The sequence below is a fragment of the Grampus griseus genome (genome assembly GCF_964374135.1).
Source record: "Grampus griseus genome assembly, chromosome: 5".
NCBI lineage: Eukaryota > Metazoa > Chordata > Mammalia > Artiodactyla > Delphinidae > Grampus > Grampus griseus.
The window spans coordinates 25,700,375-25,717,357 of NC_138998.1; the positions used below are offsets into that span (position 1 = coordinate 25,700,375).

The following is a 16,983-nucleotide window of genomic DNA, read 5'->3' on the forward strand; positions in this document are numbered from 1 at the left end:
TTTTTTTTTCCTAATCTCGACTTTTAAAAATAAAATGTTTACCAGATGTAACATTTTTGTTTAAGTTCTTAGAATTTAAAAAGTTTAAACATTTTTATGAGGTTGGTTATTACATTTGTTTGCAGGATATTCATGGAAACAATATGGTGACTTAATTTATCAATGACTAAAAATGCCTCTGAATGATATTTTAGCCTAAAGTTTTAGGAAAGTCCAATGCTACTTTGAACATCTACATTTTGCCTAGATATCAGGGCAGGGGCTTCTGCTTTCTACTTTGATCAGAGCTAAGTCTATAGTAGCTACCATTTATTGAAAACCTACTATGTACTCAATATTTTAGCTATATTATTTAATTCTAACCCAATAATCCTGCAAGGTGGGTATTAGTTATCATCAACTTTAAGTGAGGAACTAACTGAGATTACCAGTCACACATAGCAGAGCTAGGATTCAAACCCAGTCCAATTGATTCCAAAGTCTGGGTCTTTCCACCAATCCTAAAAGGATAAAACCTCCTCCATCCACATTGTCCTGATGTATCGATAGGAATCTTCTGATTGTGCAGACTCCTGGTAGAGGGGAACCCTACTCCCTGGAGCCAGGACTACCCCTGTTTAGATGAACCAGCCTCAACTCTCCAAGCCCTGGGAATTGTGGGTACCAACTGGAGACAGTTTGGACCAGCAGGTGGAAAAGAATAACAGAAGAGGAATTAACTGGACCATGTTGGAAAGTTAAGGATAGAAAACAGGATAACAGTTTTGGTCAGAGATTTGTCATAATTTGGAAATGTTTTATCAGGCGAAATAAGTGGAAAAGCTTACACATCCATCTGAGCAAACTACTTCACCTAATGAAGTCCAGTCTTTTCATGGTACAGATGAGGAAACTTGAGACCATGAGAGATCTAGATATTTGCCCAAGATCACACACTTAGTGAGTTTACCCATTTGCTGTATTAAAACTCTTCTACAAGCCTGCATTTGTGGATAAATTTGTTATCCAGTTGTTAGATTATTCTAATCTAAATTATCAAAGAGGGATTTCCCTGGTGGTCCAGTGGTTAAGACTCTGAGCTACTATTTCAGGGGGCACAGGTTTGATACCTGGTCGGGGAACTAAGATCCTACATGCCGTGCGGCCAAAAAATAAATAAACAAACAAACAAATAAATAAATAAATAATCAAAGAAAACTCAGTATAACAATCAAGACTGACCTGGTTTCAAGTACTGTATGCTAACATATATATGGAATCTAAAAAAAAAAATGGCCGTGAAGAAACTGGGGGCAGGACGGGAATAAAGACGCAGACCTACTAGAGAATGGACTTGAGGACACGGGGAGGGGGAAGGGTAAGCTGGGACAAAGTGAGAGAGTGGCATGGACATATATACACTACCAAATGTAAAATCGATAGCTAGTGGGAAGCAGCCGCATGGCACAGGGAGATCAGCTGGGTGCTTTGTGGCCACCTAGAGGGGTGGGATAGGGAGGGTGGGAGGGAGACGCATGAGGGAGGAGATATGGGGATATATGTATATGTATAGCTGATTCACTTTGTTATAAAGCAGAAACTAACACACCATTGTAAAGCAATTATACTCCAATAAAGATGTTAAAAAAATAAATTAAAAAAAAAAAGACTGACCTGGTTTCTACTCACAAATAGTGTTTCTGTCCTGAACAGACAACTTAAGTCCATATGATGAGTTCCTTCCCCAACATATTTTAAAAATGGACTTTTGAAAAGCCTAACTTTTGAGTAAGAGATTTTCCAAGCTTAGTGTTTCAAATGCATCATTTTAATGATTGCCTCTCTATGTGAACATCTGTACATTCTGCCCCCATTTAAGATCCCTTCCAGCTCTGAAGGTTTGTGATTCTAAACAATCCAGCCCCACTTGCTTGCTTTCTAGGTTGGTTAGGCCAAGAGCTGGACTCCAAGTCTCCTGCCTCCTGGCTAGGTGACCAGATGACTGTCTCGCTCATTGGCAGTAATTTTAAATGCCAGCCAGATGGCTTGCAAAGGGGGCTTTCAAATCAACTCCATCAGCTCCACCCTGCTCAGAATATGAGAGGAGGATTATCTCTCTCGGTGGTCCTGAGGCAGTAGAACAAAGGCTTGGGTGAATGATCATGGGTGAGGAGTTTGAGCTCCAGGAAGCCTGCTCCAATTCTTAGACATGAGGTTTCTCACTTCCATCCATTAGCACTTGTGTAAGATGAGGGCAAGCAGTACACACTTGACGGCAAGGGCCAGGCAGCAAGCCTTGGGGACCAAACTGAGGTTACCCTCGAGGAAAGAGTTGGAGGGAGAAGGGAAATGTGAACCATGTGGTTTTCAACCGAGAAAAAGTGGTATGTGACTTAGGGTTGCCCGGGAGACTGTGGTAGACAACATCCCACCCCAAGCTAATTCAGCTCAGACTCTCCCATGGGAACGTCCTCAGCATGGCTCACCACCATTTTCGATGTCACTACCTCAGCTTTAGCAGCAGAATAGCCCCTGCTTTCATTTTGCAGTGCATTGGAAATATGGCACTAATAAAGACCTTGCGTGCCCACGGAGATCAAGAGCATTCCTGCATCTCTAGTCACACGTTCATTTGCAGCCATCACTGTTTGCCACTCCCCAGATGGAGAGCAAATGAAACAGCAGGGTCTTCTAGATCCTGAACTGGCAAAAGACATTCAGCAAGAAGGCTGAGTTTCTTCTTTCTAGAGAGATTAGCAGGCAACTAGGTTGAAGAGGGAAGGTGGTGACGTCAATGAAAGTGGAGAAGGAAGAATTCTTACAGATGGGTAAAATCTACCCCATGTGAGACCATAATCCTCTCCTCATATCTTTCTTCATCCTGGGCAGCAGATATTCCAAGACAACCTGGGAACAAATTCATTTGCTTTCTCTTCTCTCGGATGAATGAATTTGTAGTTCGGAAAGGTCACAACCATGAACCTCTTCTCACCAGAGCAGCCTAACAAACCTCAGTGAATCTCCACTTCCTTTGGACTAAAGACAAAAGCACAATATGTTTTTGTCGTGTTGAATTACCTGCCTTTACTCACGTCTCTGGCTGGGATCCTGTGAGATCTCTGTATCTCCCACAGCACCTAGAGCATTGCCAGGTGCAATGGAGGGGCTTATATGGGTAGGATCTTGATTAACCAACGCCAGATTAGGGGTCCTTTCTCTGCTCCCACCACTACCAGTGGAATCTTCAGCTTTGTCCTTTGAAACCACTTCCTAAAATTAGAGAACTTGTTCCATGAGTTAAGGAACGGATCTGGAGACTAAAAATACCTATGGAAGTCTTTCAAGTTCTTAATCACTTGTTTACCAAGTCGGGGGGTGGGGTGGGGGGACAAGTTGTCTGGCCAGCAGACCACAGGCTTTGTTTACATCTGTCCCTCCTAGAACAGGGAAAGGGGACACAGAAATAAGGGTGGCTCGACGACCACACCACTGCCTCCAAAATGTGCCTCAACGTCTCCTCGGGCTCTCAATGGCATAGCCCATTTCACAGTATTATAGGATAGGCAAGGCACTTCAGATGATGCCATCTGAACCCCTTCTTTCTTTTTCTTTTTAAAAATAAATTTCATTTATTTATTTATTTATTTTTGGCCGCGTTGGGTCTTCATTGCTGCGCGCAGGCTTCCTCTAGTTGCGGTGAGCAGGGGCTACTCTTCGTTGCGGTGCGCGGGCTTCTCATTGCGGTGGCTTCTCTTGTTGCAGAGCACGGGCTCTAGGCGCGTGGGCTTCAGTAGTTGTGGCTTGCACGCTCTAGAGCACAGGCTCAGTAGTTGTGGCGCATGGGCTTAGTTGCTCCGCGGCATGTGGGATCTTCTTCCCGGACCAGTGCTCGAACCCGTGTCCCCTGCGTTGGCAGGTGGATTCTTAACCACTGCGCCACCAGGGAAGCCCCTGAACCCTTTCTCTGAGGGAGGAGAACATCAGATTCAAAGAGAGTGTGATATCTGAAGACCTCAGCAACCAGGATAAAAGCCGTATTCCTTAATTCCTAGTATTCTACTCTTTGGGATTCAACACACTGGCTCAATTAAAAAACAAAAATCCACTTTTCACCTAAATAGGTGCCTGACAAATGGTTATAGAATAAGTGAACTAATGAATAGATTCCAGTATAGAGGGTTTATAACTTCTTGCCCAGTTCCTCTCAGAAGAAAATGTTATAGAATACTTAATTTTTTAAAAATATAATTTTTAGCAAAATAGTAAACATTAAGCAACATATCACCTGGGACCAAGTGTTATTTGAGAAGTATCAGACGTGATAGGCTTGATTGCTATATTAAGTCAATCAGATTAAGTTCAGCCGGCTGAAGTAGGCTTTTATCCTATTTGGTTTGCAAAGAAAAATCTCATGAGTTAGCATAAGCAGCTAAAAATAAGTTGCAGGTTTCATTTTCTGTTGTTCAGTATGGTTTTGAAACCAGAAGGTGCAAAACTAGGAGATTCACCAACGCCCACTGAAGATCAACAATTCGAATAGTCCCCTTTCTGGCGCAGCAACCTGATGACAGCTCACAACCAGGCCTAAGACACATACACCTATGTCCCTCTCACCATGGTCTCTTGAGATGGCTGCCCCTAATGAATAAGGCACGGCAGGAAATTAGGGACTGAGGCCAGTCCTGGGAGACAGTGGCTTGTGTGTGTGTGTCTTGTCATATCCGGACAGGATGCCGCATAGACATCAGCCCCATACGCACAGCCTCAATCTTAGGTGGTACTAGGGACCCCTCCACAAAACAAGGGAATAAATAATGCTAGAATTTCACTAGGATGAGGTCCTGAAGGTAGCGAGCACAGCGGGTACCCCTCGACCTAAATGCCCAGGGCCTTGTGCAATTCCATACTGCAAACCCAGGGGGCTCACGATAAGTTTAATTTCAAAACTGTCTTCCCAGGGCCAAGTCTGGCAAAAAGGTGTTTGACAGAGGCCTAAATGCTTCAAAGGGAAGGCAGCCGTCTCACATTGGAGCGTTCAGCTGCGGCATGGGGCCCGGAGAGAGCAGAGCTGGAGAGAGAAAGCCCTCAGCGGAATGAGATTGAGAGGGGGCAGAGAAGGGTTAATCTCCTTCCATTAGAGGAGGGGCCATTTGGTGAAGGTGAAGAGAATAATCGGTATGAAGAGCAGGGAAGACAAAGAGCCATTCCAGAAAAGAAATTACCGTGCAAGGGTGAGAATGATGATTTGTCCTAGATTTTTCACCGTGAGACCATTTCTTAGATCTGAGTCTTTGAAGTTACAGTCTCAGGGTGGAGGAGGGGAGAACATTCACACTCAGTGCTGGAAGACGAGCTGTGATTGGGTCTGAGATGGGCTGACTCTGATTAACTCTGAGAAGCAGAGGGTGAGGCCAAAGCCACCAGGATGCCGCCGTAGACGCCTAACCATAAATTAGAAAGCGGCAAAGTAAACAATAGGAGTTGCTCATGAAAGAGAAGCCAGTGGAGTGGCTGAATGCCCCTTCCTTGGGGTGAGGAACAACCTCCCCCTTTTTTTAAACCTAAAATAAAACTTTTAAAAAGTTGCTTTGAATAATTTTTGGGGAAAGAGTTGAAGATTCACAAGAAGTTGCAAAAATAGTACAGTAACTGTATGATGTCATCCGTCTTCCCAGAATGGTATTATCTTATACTGCTGCAGTACATTCTCTAAACCAAGAAAGTAATATTGGTACGACACAGTTAACTCAGGTACAGACTACTACTTCAGATTTCACCAGTTTTTACATGCATGCTGTGTGTGTGTGTGTCTGTGTGTCTAGAGCTCTATGAAATTTTATCACATGTGGAGATTAGGGAAGCCATCAACACAATCAAGATATTCCATCACCACAAAGAAACCCCTGTGCTACCCCACCATAGTCACACCTTCCACCAGCCCTAACCCCTGGCACTGATCTGTTCTCCAACACTGTAATTTGGTCCCTTTAAGAATGTTATGTAAGTGCAATCATGCAGTCTGTAACCCTTTGGAACTGGCTTGCTTTCACCCAGCAGAATGCCCTTATGATCCATCCATGTTGGATGTGCCTTTTTACTGCTGAATAGCAATCCATGGTATGGAGGTACCACAGTTTGTTATCCACTGAAGGACACTTGATAGGTGTCCAGTTTTAAGCTATAACAGATAAAACAGCTATGAATATTCATGTACAGGTTTTTGTGTGAACCTAAGCTTTCATTTCTCGTCTGTAAATACCCAGGAGTGGGAATGTATGGTAAGTGTATGTGTAACTTTATTAAAAGCGATCAAACTGTTTTCCAGAGTGGCTGAACCATTTATACTCCCACCGGCAGTGTATGTGCAATCCGGTTTCTCTACATCCTCGCCAGCATTTGGTAACATCAGTATGTTTTATGTTAGCCATCCTGACAGAGGCACAGGGGCTCCTTTTGATGGTGGGCTGTCTGGCATTTCGATGCCAGCAATGTGGACTGTCTGGCATTGCGATGATGGAAAATGGGGCTCTTGATATGGGGTGAGGTTTCAGGTTTGTCTGGTTCCTCTTGACGGCAGTGGTGGGACATTGCCATCTGGGAATGCTGGGCTTCTTTGAGGCAGTACCTCTTGGTCCAGCAGGCAGACTTGAGATCAGTGATACTCGCTCCCATGGGGTAATAAGGCCATGATATGACAGTCAAGGGGCAGTGACAGACTTTGCCTGGGCTGGCGTCCTCCTGCAGCTTTGGCCAGAGACTGTATAAGTGCTTTTTATTCCTAAAGTTGGTAACTTATTAGCAGCATGTGTGTTTGTTCCGGCTGGCCGGGGGGGACATGGAGTTAGCACAGACAGGTAAGGATGGGACCACCAGTGGCACTTGTCAGATGTCACAGGCCACACTGAACACTTCTTGCCCTTGGACCTCCTACTCTGTTGACCACTCAAGACTCTCCAGCAGCATGTGGACACTTTGTCTGGATGTCATGGAAATCTGACTTCCACCTCCTGGGAGTTAGATCTGCAGGCACTGCTGTCACCACCCCATGGATCTTCCTAGCCTAGGGATCCAGGTCCTGCCAGCAATTAGAATTCTGTGTGCATAGCAGAAGGTGTCTCAGCCAGGGAAGTTGTTCAGGACACCAGGGAAATGGGTTTTGTGAAGGGCCAATGTCATTGTGATGACTCGAGTTGGCCCAGCCATGTCTGGAAAGTCACCTTCCATCTGCTGTACCCCGGATTCAAGGGAGGCTGTGGACCTTCCCAGAATCCATACCCGTCATGACCTTGGCTCCACAGGTTTGGACCAGGAGGCCAAGAATCAGGTGGGCAGTGGTCCTGCATGGGGACAGCCAAGAGATCATGGAGATCACGCACAGAGGCAGGGAAGCTCTGTGATCCTAGGCAAATTCCTTCATGCTTCTGTGTGCAGGGTGGGTGCAGTGAACGAAGGTTCTCCTTTGGCTTTTGTCTCTTGTGCTTTACCTGGTGCATTCACAGGACGTGGACGTGAACTTGGGCATGGAAGAACCTAAATGGTGATATATAGAACCTGCCCGTGAACTGGGGACTGTTGGGGGCTGAGCAGACTGTGGAGGCTGAACCCAAAAGTCAAACGATACGATAGTGGCCCTCCAGAAGTTGACGTAGTATTGATAAAACAAGTGGAAGGGCAGCCAGATACCATCAGGTGACCAGTGGGTATGGTCTGATGGCTTTGAGCAGAGATATACAGACAGGGTGGATAGTCACACTTCCTCTCCGAAGGTGGTGAGAATTTTCAAATTTGGTTTTTGTTTGTTCACTATGTTCTCTGGTGTAACAGAATTTTCCAAGTTTCCATTCTTGGGTACCTCTTCTGTGGCCCATTGTCCTCGTTCACCCAGGTGCCCCTACTTATATGCTGTCAGAAGGCAGCCCAGCCCACAGCACCTTTCGGATATAATGAGGCAGGCGCAGACTGGGGCAGTACCTTGCCTGACTGTGAAGTTGGGTAATGAGACTCCATCCTCCAGGCTGAACGCACGGCAGCTCCCCCCAGCTCTGGCTTGGTCTTTTCAACTCACGCTGCTGCGACCTAACTTTTGCCACAGTATGAGTCTTGCCCTTGCCTGCCCCTGCTCTGTTCTCTTGGCTTCTGATTCTGGACCCGACCTCCTACTCAGCCCTCATGGTCTGGATCCGTGTGGCTATCCTATGTCCTCCTTGGTCTAAGTGTTACCACCTCAGGGTTCAGGGCCCAGAGTGGTCTCATGAGGTGACCCTTGCAGGGTCTGGGCTGCCCACACATGTCCGGAGGTATGCCCTGCCTATCAGAAAGCAGATAAAAATTCCCTGGTGGAAGCAGGTGCTCACTTCAGGAGTCAGTCTTCTCTCGGCGCCTTGTCTCCGCTATTGTAACAGAGAAGAACAAACCTGACTCCATAGTGGATCTATTCCTTTAGCTCTAACCTTTGTGCTCTGTGGCCTGTGCTTAGTCATGCTGGCTCTGCACCTTTTGTAAAACAATGTTGCCGATAGCCTGAAATATATGTGATAGCCCATTCTCAAGGCTCTGACCTTTAAAGGTATAACACTTCTCCATTCACATAGAGATAAAAAGTTGCAGAACAGAGAATAACATTTGTCTTGTTGGAGGTTTATGGGAACATTGTGACCAGACCTACGTGGACAGCTGCAGGACCAAAGGATTGCGGCACCAAGAAGTTTGCAACAACTAGCCACATCTCCTCCCCTTTTAGTATAAAAGATGCCTGAATTCTAACTCTGGTAGGCTGGTTGTTTGGGACACTAGTCCACCATCTTCTCAGTCTGCTGGCTTTCTGAATAAAGTCACTATCCCTTTGCCCCAGCACCTCGTCTCTCGATTTACTGGCCTGTCGTGTGGCGAGCTACTGCTACTACTACTGAGCTTGGACTTGGTAACACTACCCAGAGGTTGGGTGGATCCGGGCCCTTTGTTTATTCAAGTTCTAGTTCTACCTTTGCCACTAAATCTTTGGGTAACAACCATAAGTGAGTAAATTAACCATTCTGGGGCTCAGTTACCTTGTATTTACGGTAAGGTTTCCTAACTCCCTAGCTGATAATCTTTCAACTATACCAAACCACGATTAAGGAGAAATTAAAATTCAGAAGCCAAAAAGAGCCTTTAAGTTAAATTCTGGTTTAGATATATTAGCTTAGGTAGGGTTATCTATTTTCTGTCTAATAAGTGTTGCTGAAAATGAATGTTTATTGAATTGAATGCAGCATTAACAATAATTCTCAGGCCTTAATGTGCATAAGGATTGGGAGGGTATATTAAAATGCATATTCCTAGGCCGCCTCCTTGGAGCTTTTGATGCCACTGGGGCCTAGGAGCATGCATTTTAATATGAGAAACTGAAGGGGACTTAGGTTTTGAAATAGACTTCGGTAATTTTTTAGAGGCTAATTTATCAATATGCATTAGGAACTTTAAAAATAGGTCATTTGACCTACTGATTCAATTCTTGGAATTTTGCCTAAGGTGTCCACCAAGATTTATCTACAAGAATGTTTTTGTGTTTATAATAGCAGAACACTAGAGGCAATAAAAATGTACATAAAAAAAGAATGGATAAATTAAGATATATCCATGCAATGGAAACACAGCCATTAAAAATGAAATTTTCGGGCTTCCCTGGTGACGCAGTGGTTGAGAGTCTGCCTGCCAATGCAGGGGACACGGGTTCGTGCCCCAGTCCGGGAAGATCCCACATGCTGCGGAGCAGCTGGGCCCATGAGCCATGGCCTCTGAGCCTGCACGTCCGGAGCCTGTGCTCCGCAACAGGAGAGGCCACAACAGTGAGAGGCCTGTGTACTGAAAAAAAAAAAAATCGAATTTTCAAAATCATTTAGTGACTTGAAAAAATGTTTACAACATAACGTTAAGTGGGGTGAAAAAAAGCATATAAAATACCATTTCAGAAATGTTTAAAAGAAGAAAAGAATATATATGAAAAATTGAAAAGAAATACATTGACATGTTAATATTGAATTGTTGCTTGGTTGTTGGATTACTAGAGATTGTTGGTTGCTTCTTGATATTTTTCTGTATTTTCCAGATTTAGATTTTGTATAGTGACTATGTTATGGGTCTTTTTACAAATTTTTTAAAAGTAAAGAAAAGGAATTTACCTCATGTAGAGTGAAAAGAGAGGGAAGAGAGGCCTCTTGGGAGCCCAGCCCAGCCATGGCCTCGCTGCTGCAAGAGGACTTGGAAGACAGATAGACTGAGTCCGGTGCTGGGGTGAATTTTAAGCTACATTCTCTTTTGCAAAGTACCTTGATATAGTCGATGCCAAGGAATTTGGGTCAATGAGAAAGTCCTTTTCACTAGATACTACTTTCCTGCTGCATTTGAAGATAACAGACTATAGGAACTGGAATGTGGAAGGGAATTCAGTTTCCACAACATCTTTACTGCTCTTGGGTTGACCTCATGCTTGTTGCCTCTGTGTGTAATCCCCCTGGCCCCTACCCAGAACACCAAGCAGAGAGACTGCACTCTGCTTAGGGGCTTCTGGACAGATGATGGGCTCTATTCCGGCTTGGGAGATGCCACCCAGGGCCAGTGCTTCTGTGGAGTGCTTTCAAAATCTCCTCTGGCCAATGCACTGGGAGCCCCATCGAATGCCAGGAAGCATCTTTTTTTTGGCAGAGAGATGGCTCAAATCTACCCTCCCTCATGGATCTTAGTGAGTCCCAGGTCAAATGTCTCTGAATAAGATTAGAAGCTTCGCGGTTAGGCCTCTGGCCTAGAGTCAAAGCTTTTCAAATGTCCTTGAAATTTTTACACCACATGCTTTGGCTAGTTAGGAAGTGGTGTGGGGACTTCCCTGGTGGTGCAGTGGTTAAGAATCCGAATCTGCCTGCCAGTGCAGGGACATGGGTTTGGTCCCTGGTCTGGGAAGATCCCACATGCCGTGGAGCAACTAAGCCCGTGCGCCACAATTACTGAGACTGCGCTCTAGAGCCTGTGAGCCACAGTTGCTGAGCCCGTGTGCCACAACTACTGAATCCCGCGCGCCTAGAGCCCGTGCTCCGCAACAAGAGAAGCCACCGCAATGAGAAGCCCACACACCGCAACGAAGAGTAGCCCCCGCTCACCGCAACTAGAGAAAGCCCGCGTGCAGCAACGAAGACCCAACACAGCCAAACATAAATAAATAACATATATATATATATATATATATATATATATATATATATATATATATATAAAGGAAGTGGTGCTAAGGATTTCAGATGAAAGTCAATTTAGAGAGACCAAAAAAAGAAATAAATAAAAATGATGATACTTACAATATTAATAGCAATATCAAAAGCCAAACGCCAATGCTGACCATAACTATGGTACTTGTTTTCATCAACATCTTGACTTGCCACACATTTTCCTAAGTTGCCCAAACCATTTCACATATATTACCTTACTTATTCTGACAGAATCTCAGTTTTACATTTTTTAAAAATACCATTTCGGAAGCGGGAGGAAGCTGTAAAGTTCTGATGAAAACCAGAGGCTTGAGTTAAAAACAAAACCCTGAAGTCTTCAGTGTGGTGTTTTCCAACTGCGTTCTTGACAAGAAGTCAGGGGATTTCAGCATGAGAAATTACGAAGCCCCATTACCGTGAATTCTTCGCTTTGGTGTCTGTGACGTGGCCTGATTGCAAAATCCTCCAAAGGGAGTAACAGGACATTCATAATGCTGACCCAGAGCAAGAGGGGAGCTTGTACTTCTGTGCCATGAAAAGTATAAAACCTCTGGGGTTAAAAATAACCAACTGGTCCAGGCACTGCCTACGTCAGCCAGTTGTGCCCAGACCACATCTGCGTATGACAAATCAACAGGGATGACCTAAGCTCCTAAAAGACTATGACCCCAGATTTGAATTCTACCCCTCCTATGGAATTAAGAACGGAAAAAAAAAAATTTTTATATAGATAAAACTGAATCACTTTTCTATACACCAGAAACTAACCCAACACTGTAAATTAATTATACTTCAACAAAAATATTTTTTAATAAAATAAAATATAAAATTATAAGTTAAGGAAGCTCAAGAAAGTCTAACTTTCCCCATAATGTCTACTTTGACGCTTTTTTGAAAATGTCAAAGATCAAAATATTTACAAAGTGTGTATTTGTTACCCCTGCCTTGCTGGTGGGTCCGTGGTGTCACCCAGTGTGCTGTACCAGTTCCCTGTGGAGGGTTCGTGTTGGCGGCAGTGAAATTTTGATTTGGCGGCCACACTCCTCTCTCTGCCATGCTAGGCAGCTAGACATTAAAAATCAGCAGGTTGTTTGTCAATTCCTGCATACTTAGTGCTTTGAGGAGTCATTATCACATGGCAGTTGAAATTAACAAGCGATGACTAAAGAGTCTCCCCAGTGAATGGACCCTGACTCCTTTTCCTCCTTGACCATGGCCTTTGGCCCTGCCCTTCCTAGCAGACTCCTTTAGGCTTGTACATGCAGCAACAGATCGTCCCCACTTGGCTCCAGCTTTTGAAACCTGGTACTTGTTCTCAACTTACTCCTCCTGGCTGCTCCCTTGTTACAGGCACTGTACTCTCCCGTTCAAGCTGGTCTTATCTTTAGTTTACTCCGCTAGCCCAGCCAGCTCTCTCTGCTCAGTAGACACTTCTGGGACCCACCAAACCAAGAAAATGGACTTTCAAAGGTTGAAGCACTTTTGCAATACGTAACTTGTTTTTCTATTCCACTCCTCCTTAGCCTGCTCCAGATGTGAGGGGGCTGGGCGGAGGCGAGGCAGCAGTAATAGGAGATGAGGCCAGACGTTAGGCTGCATGAGAGCCTGAGAGCTGTGTTAAACCAGCCAGTAGCTGGTCTTCCCGCACAATGGACAATGTATATTCTTCAGGGTGTGGGTGTGAGTGCCAGAAATGTCAAGTCCAGGGGTAAAATATAATCAGAAACCGGACTGTCCAGTCAGATATTGACAACAAAACTAGAGAAGTAGGTACCAGGCAGCTCAGGCAAGGACTGGAGTCCATTTTTACAGTGTGTGTGCTGTTGAAGTGAGCTCATATAGTCTATTTTTATTGGAGGTCTTTATGATGCCTTGGGAACATCATAAAGGCACCACCATATGGTTTCTGATATTTACCAGTGAGGGGGATATTGCACTAAGACCAACAGTGGTGAAAGGCTACATAAAATATCAAATTAGTTCAGGGCTCTTCAGACAGGGCTTATAACCTTACCACTCATTATTTCAGTAAATGTTTTGCAACTTTTCCTGAAAAGAAAAAGCTAGAATTATATATCAAATCCTTTGGGGAGCATTAATCTCCCCAGCCAGAGCCATTTCTGCTTTTACATGTTTCTCTAATAACTTGAGTTGAAGATCCCATCTTGTCAGGAATTCCCTCCACTACCTCCCAATATTAAAAAGCATGCCAAGATCTGGAGGAGGGTAGCTTCCCAACACCCCCAAGAGCAGACAGAACCATGAGTTAAAGAAACCATGAGCTTTCCTAGTGACCACTGGTGGAACAGAATTCTGTTGGACAATTCAAACAACCATGACTAGACCCAGGACCAGGAAACTGAGCCAGAATGGTCCTAGACTAAGAGGACCTTGTGGGGGGGAAAAGGGGGGAAGAATGTCCTTCGTGGTTCACTGGCCACTGGTGGCCTGATGGTGCTCATGTAAATGCTTAGGGTCAGAATGGACCGAGGCATCTTGAAAAATCTCACCCACTGCTCCTTGCCCACTCTTTACCTAAGAGTGTCTGTTAGAGAATTCTAAATACCTGATCACTGTTTATTTCTCCCACTGCTTCATTCTGCTGTCCTATCCTTGAGCATCTCTAAGTTCCTTATTATGCTCTGCCAGAGAGGACTACCTCTTTTCTCCAGAAGTTCTCCTGAGCTGTCACTGGCAAGGGGCTGCTCCCCACCCCAGGGACTACATTTCCCAGACCTCTTTGCAGTCTGATGTGGTCATGTGACTGGCATTTTAGCCAATAGAGTATGAGTAGAAGTGTTGTGCACCACTTCTAGGCAGGGGCCATGAAAGTCTCCATGTGCACCTTTTCACACTCTTTTTTTCTTCCTCCACTGGGAAGTGGAAACAGTCCCAGGTGACCTTGGAAACCACATACTGCAGAAGGTGGAGCCTCTCTCAACCCATGTCTCTGAATGAATGCATGAAAGAGAGTTGCCCCACTAACCTCTACTGTTACAAGACCAAGAAATAAACTATTATGTTTGAGTCATTATACATTTTTCGGTCTATTACAGCAATTAGCCTATCTTAACTATTCCTATTACCCTCTTTGATACAGCTGTTATCACTGTGTGCAGAAGTCCCTGTGCCTTCTCCCCTTTCCTTAAACCTTACTGCAAAGCAAAAGAATAGATTTAGTAAACTAAGCAGCCATTAGGGACAAATGACACTCACCAAATTAATGGTCACAGCATTCAGCTCTTACAGCCAGAAGAGTGGTTTAGCAGAGCCTCACTTCAAGACAACCTGATATACGAAAATAAAACAAAAAGTAAAATGTAAGACCTACAAAACAGATATATTGGTGTGCCGTGGTTCATTTCCAAAGAGTGTTTTCAGTTTGTAAAGGAATCTGCCACTCTTTTTCAGTAAGCAACGAGCTTCCCTATTGCATTCATAACATAAGATACATTTTAAAATACCCTCCCACCCCATCATTATAAAACTGAATTTATAAAGAACAATTCTCCTCTGCTAAGTAAGCTGTACAAAGACTAGATAATGACTCAGGAGATGACTTTGGAAGCCAGAACTGGGCATGATTTCTATCTCTGTGTGCTCTGCAGTTCTTATGTACACGTTAAAACTTTTCTCTCGGGAATTTAACTCTCTTGGGTAGAAACTTCCAGAGCTTGTAAAATTATAGGCTATGCAAAAACTTAAGATTTCTTTAGGTGAAATTAAAACAGACACCAAAGATACAATATAATCTGTCTTTGTGCTTAATATCATCCCAGATGCGATGGCACACGTAGAAATGAAAATAAGCTCTCTGTAAACGGGGCAGTGAGACAGTGGAGGTGTACACACCAGAACAACCACAGGCAACCAGAAACACGCTGGGTAAAGGCAGCTGCTTGTGGTCGTTTTCTTACCAGAGCTGCCATCTTTTAACAGGTTAGGTGCGAAAATACCATTTGACGGCATAGGGCACGTATTTGCCTAGAACAGGGTTTATTTTTGTGTCGGATTACTTGGTATAAGATCCAGGAAGCAAATAGTTCAGAACTGAACAAACATTCTGGCTGTCCAAAACAGAGCACTAGGGCAGAAGGAGGAAGAGGAAACAAAACAAGAGCAGTGACGGGGTGGGAGGCACGACGTGGGCCATTTTCCCCAGAATTCAGCCTTAGTGTGTGTGTGTGTGTGTGTGTGTGTGTGTGTACACAGATACACACACACACAGATATATATATATGTGTGTGTGTGTGTGTATATATATATATATATGTATTTTTTTTTTTTTCTTCTGAGAGGAAACGCATTCTTGTCTGGTCCTGTGGAGAAGAAAAAGATCAGAGAGATCCCTTTGGTGCCGTATTTGGAGGGTCTCCCAGATGCAGCCCTCATCCCCCCCTCCGGGCTGGGGCCTGCCAGACACAGGTGTCAGGGAACAAGATGGCGCCCCACAGTGAAGGGTGCTGAGTGAGGGGGTCTGGGGGTGGCCTTCACTTACTCGGAGGCGCTGGCTCCTCTGAAACCCAGACGCTGCCAACTGCCTGGACTCAGGAGTTATAACCGCCTTCTTGCTCTGGGTTCTTCACTTCTTGTCGAGATCAGCTCCACATATCTTTCTGATGATGTCACCCATTCTGACTTCCTACATTTTGAAAGTTGATCTATAAGTAAAACCTTCCGTGAGGCTTCAAAAAAAAAAAAAAAAAGCAGCAGCAGAAAAGAAAAGAAAGGTGTGCTGTGGGGCGATGGAGAGGAGGAGGAGAGAGGCAGTTGCCTCCTTATTTTGAGATTTGCTGCAGCCTGCGAGTGCCACTCCCCAGCCAGTTTCCTGGCTGCAGAGGGAGGCCAGTGGCCGGGTGTGGGTGACGTCAGGGCCAGGCCTGAGTCATCGCCAGTGGCCGGTTTGCCCTGCCACTCGGAAGGGGACAAAAGGAATCTTTGATGTCCAGAGGCCCTCCTCTCGGGACACTCGCCTGGACGAGCAGCAGGCCAGAACATTCCTGCCGCCTCCCCACCCCCGGCCGCCCTTCCTACTTCCGGAACCATCCCAGGCAGATTCAGCAAGGCCTCCCCAGGGGACATCGCCCTCCTGCATGGCAGAGGCATGGCCGCTCTCTGCCAAAGAAGAAGCAGGGGAGGGTATTTCTCTGGGGATTTCTCACCTCACCCTCCAGCATCCCCCCCCACCCCGCTTCCCTGTGGTACCACCTTACGCAGGGAGTTGCCGTGGTACTCAGAGAGATCTGGAAAGGTAGCAAGTGCTCTTGTCACCCACCCTGGGCAGCAAGCAGAGCTCAGTGTCTATTCTCTGTCTTCGTACCATGACACTGGGCCTCCGCGCTCTGCTCCCTGGCTAGCAGTGTGAGCTTGTACATCCTGGATTGAAGGGGAAGCCCTCTCTTTAAGAGGGGTATTTATATCCCAGTGCCTGCCACGGGGCACAGTAAACACATGATGTATAAGTGAATGATCATTTTAAAATAAAATAGTAAAGAACATGTATCGAATACTTGCAGTGAATGTTAGAGCCTCTGTGCTAAGTGCTTTAGAGATTATTTCGTTTATTTTTATCATGACAAAGCTATGAAGTAGGTACTATTATTATTCCTAGTTCTACAGATGAGGTGCTCAGAGAGATTAAGACACTTCTCTAAAGTCTCATAGCTAGTTAGTGGCGGAGTCTGCATCATCTGATCTCAAATCCTGTGTTCTCAACCATGATGCTGAGTGGCTGAGTGAACGAATGAATATTGACCAGAAGTAGCCT

At 45.0% G+C, this 16,983-nt stretch overlaps 1 protein-coding gene across 1 annotated transcript in view; it reads right to left on the bottom strand.

Annotated features, from left to right (window-relative positions):
• The window catches only part of ZBTB38 (zinc finger and BTB domain containing 38), a 76,033-nt gene extending 60,053 nt beyond the window's left edge, over nt 1-15,980 (bottom strand). Inside the window, exons 1-2 of the mRNA XM_082654924.1 lie at nt 15,715-15,980; nt 14,433-14,504 (exon numbers count right to left, since the gene is read on the bottom strand). The gene's annotated coding sequence lies outside the window, so the exon portion shown is untranslated. The remainder of the gene's footprint in view (nt 1-14,432; nt 14,505-15,714) is intronic.
• Between the last annotated feature and the right edge of the window lie 1,003 nt (nt 15,981-16,983).